The following is a 3,986-nucleotide window of genomic DNA, read 5'->3' on the forward strand; positions in this document are numbered from 1 at the left end:
CCACACCTGTACAGGTCTCTATGTAGTCTAATCCACACCTGTAAAGGTCTCTATGTAGTCTAATCCACACCTGTACAGGTCTCTATGTAGTCTAACTCTTTGTATTTGTCCTTCTTGTATGAAGTACGGCAATCTACACTTGTCCATGTGTGTAATTGGTCATATTTAGCAAGCACGCCCCTTTTTATGTGAATGCGCTCATTGCTCTAGTGGGGAAACCTGGGTTGAGTTAAAGAGTTGATAACCACTGTCGCGATGCTGCTTAGTGTGATCGCGGTTGTTGGGTTTAGTAAAGTAAGATAACGAGAATTACATTTACATTTTCACATTTAGCAGATGCTCTTATCCAGAGCAACTTACAGTAAGTACAGGGACATTTCCCCTGACGCAAGTAGGGTGAAGTGCCTTGCCCAAGGACAAAACGCTATTAAGCACGGCCAGGAATCAAACCGGCAACCTTCAGAATATCAGCCCAATTCCCTAACCGCTCAGCCATCTGAGCTCTACAAACAATCCTGGGCGTGGTAAACTTGGTTGGTAGTACAGGACCCTGTACAGACCTCTATATGCAGCCTGTCTACCTGTTGAAGAGCAGGCTCTTCTCTCACCCTCCCTCCACCATCACCACTCACCTTTGCTGACAGCACTTTGTTGTTTTGTAGCTCACTAGTTTTTTACACTTCTAGTATCATATTCTGATGCCTCGCTCATTTATCCATTGTATTCATTTGTATAGCCCTTTTCAACAGCAAGCTTTTAACCCTTTGATACACAACATGGGTCTAAAGTGACCCGGGAGAGTTTAGATTTTCCATACCTTTGCTAAAAAATAATTTAATCGTTCAGTATTCCAGGTATTCCTCAATGAACTTGTTTTTGGTCACCACAAGTCTTTATTTTAATTTTTTCTTTCTTACGTTTAGAATAAAAATCATTTTTGTAACACTACCCCTCTAATGCACAACATGGGTCCAAAATGACCCACAATCATTTCCTATGATATTTCATGTATGGCTGAGTTTTTCTTTGCCATATCTTTTGAAATCAACTTATTTCATAATTTAATATTCCAAGTATTCATTAAATATCTTGTTTTGATTGCCACAAATACTTAATTTTCTTTTTTCTTTTCTTACTTTATGAACAACCATTGTTTTTGTGTTACTACATTCAGTTTCCAGACATGGGTCAAAAATGACCCATGTGTATTCCTATGGAGTTTTATAGGATTTTTGATATTAGTTAATCTTTGCAACTTGGAACATATTTACTGTGGATAACTATTCACCTGTCACACATTTCACAACTCAACACAACTGCTTTTAGGCTGGGAGATGTTCACAAGTGACATCATTCATGAGGTCCTGAAATGCAACAACTTTGAGATGAAGAGATGCAGCAGCAAAAGGGAAAGAGTGTAGAAGCATCAAACAGGCATCATGGCCTCTATCAGGTTGACCCTCTTTGCAGGGGAGGACCACAGCCTAGATGTGGCCATTTTCAGCAGCATTCAGGTATTTGTGTGACTGTTTCCTGGCTAATTGCAGAAGACGGTTCATTCCCAGTAACTTTGTCACCAGAGATAAGCAGTGTTCGCAATACATGCCCAGCAAGCCTGCAACATGTGGAATTATTCTGGATGTGCAATGATGTGAGGGTCCCATATGTGGTAGACTGAGTGTTCTACCCTTCCAGTGTCCCTCTGACTGGAAAGCTTATTGAGAAACCTGAACATTGCGGGGACTCTTCACTAGAACAAGCCAAACATACGAGTCACAAAGACATCCAAATGAAGGGACATGCCAAGTTCCACATTTTTTCATGGTCACGTTGCCATTCAATTTGTATTTAACGGCAACATGACTATGGTGAGCTATGTGCTGAAGAAGGGAAAGGCTGTTGTCCTTCTGAGCACCATGATGATGGCAAAGCAGTGGATGACAATGTTGTGATCCAGTACTGTAATAAAAGAAAAGCAGGAGTGGACACAATGGATCAGACAGTTTGCACTACTACTACTCATGTAAGTGGAGAACACAGAGGTGTCTGGCACAATGTGCTGGATGTTGCCACCCTCAATGCCTACACTAACTTCTACACCAACACCCTCATTACATGGGTGGTGTGACCCAAGGGGCAGTTCATCAAGGAGCTAGGCAAGGACCTTGTCATGCCACATAAAAGGTGCATGAAGGCCAAGTCACAGCTCCAAAAGTATATTAAAGAGGTGATGGAAAGATGTGGGGTAAAAACAAAATGCAACTACCACCCAGCCACAAGAAGAGCTCTTATCATCAAACTTTATGAAGCCGAGGATATCCTCAAATCTTTTTAGCCCCATTGTGGCTTTAAACATTGGATTTTGCATTTGGATCCAAAAACGTTCCCGCAAGGCCACATTTAGGCTCTTGTCTTCCCATGCAAGGTGGGTCAAACTGTTAGAGGCCATGAATTCCTGTTTGTCGATGCTTCTCCACTGATGCAGCCATGTTGAGCTGTAAAATGTGTGGCAGGTGAACAGTTATCCACAGTAAATCCTAAGTTTCTATCAAATTCCGTAGTGAATCCATATGGGTCATTTTAGACCCATGTCTGTAAATTTGATGTAATACCACAAAAACCTTTTTTGCTCAGAAAGTAATAAATACAAACATTTAAATGATGATTTGTGGTACTCAAAAACAAGGTACTTAATGAATAATTAGAATATTAAATAATTAAATGAATTGATTTCAAAATATATAGCAAAGAAACACTCAGCCATACACAAATGTCATAGGAAATGAATGCAGGTCATTTTAGACCCATGTTGTGCATTAGAGGGGGTAAGCATAGCTTGTGTATCAAAGGGTTAATCAGCAGTGTCACAGAGGGCTTCACAGCTGACCACAGACCAGCACCTATAACCAACCAGCAGTGTCACAGAGGGCTTCACAGCTGACCACAGACCAGCACCTATAACCAACCAGCAGTGTCACAGAGGGCTTCACAGCTGACCACAGACCAGCACCTATAACCAACCAGCAGTGTCACAGAGGGCTTCACAGCTGACCACAGACCAGCACCTATAACCAACCAGCAGTGTCACAGAGGGCTTCACAGCTGACCACAGACCAGCACCTATAACCAACCAGCAGTGTCACAGAGGGCTTCACAGCTGACCACAGACCAGCACCTATAACCAACCTGACCCAAACTCACTCTCCCTTCACTGCTGTTTCACTAATGGACTCATCCCATCCCTTAGTTATTGTTCACTGCTTTTCTCAGTTTAGTTCAGTACATGCATAACTTTGCAACCCCATGTGTGCAATCGTTTTTGTCACAGACTAAAAGCCAGACATGACAGGTTTAGTTGTGCAAGGCTCCATCTTCTCTTCATGAGGAAGCGTTGTGGTCTCTTGGTCTCATTTCCTGCTCTAAACCAGTTCTCAGTTTGAGCTGAGTGAATCAGGAAGGGAAACTTCTCATAGTTTACAGACAGTATAGTTCCACAATGAGTGGAATATGTACCCGATGAAGATCAAGATTCATCAGAAGTGAATAGTTGTACAGTATTTCAGTGGTCAGATTCAAGGAACATTGTATTTAGTCAGATCACAGAGTAACTGTATCTTGGCTACCAAGCTCAAAGGAAAACCAATAACTAGTGCAACAATAACATTAGGCGTAAGTAATTGGCTTCAGTATATAGCAACAATAACAACTCAATTACAGTAACATCTCAATTCCTCAACTACATTCAAACAATGACGTGTCGATGACAGTAGAGACAACACCACCAAAACAACAACAGTGTGATGATGGATAGCAGGGTTGGTCTATATACTGTCCACATGGTCTGACTCACCACATATACAGTGTGATGATGGATAGCAGGGTTGGTCTATATACTGTCCACATGGTCTGACTCACCACATATACAGTGTGATGATGGATAGCAGGGTTGGTCTATATACTGTCCACATGGTCTGACTCACCACATA

Source organism: Hypomesus nipponensis, chromosome 9 (assembly GCF_054491055.1).
Source record: "Hypomesus nipponensis isolate SF chromosome 9, ASM5449105v1, whole genome shotgun sequence".
NCBI classification, from domain to species: domain Eukaryota; kingdom Metazoa; phylum Chordata; class Actinopteri; order Osmeriformes; family Osmeridae; genus Hypomesus; species Hypomesus nipponensis.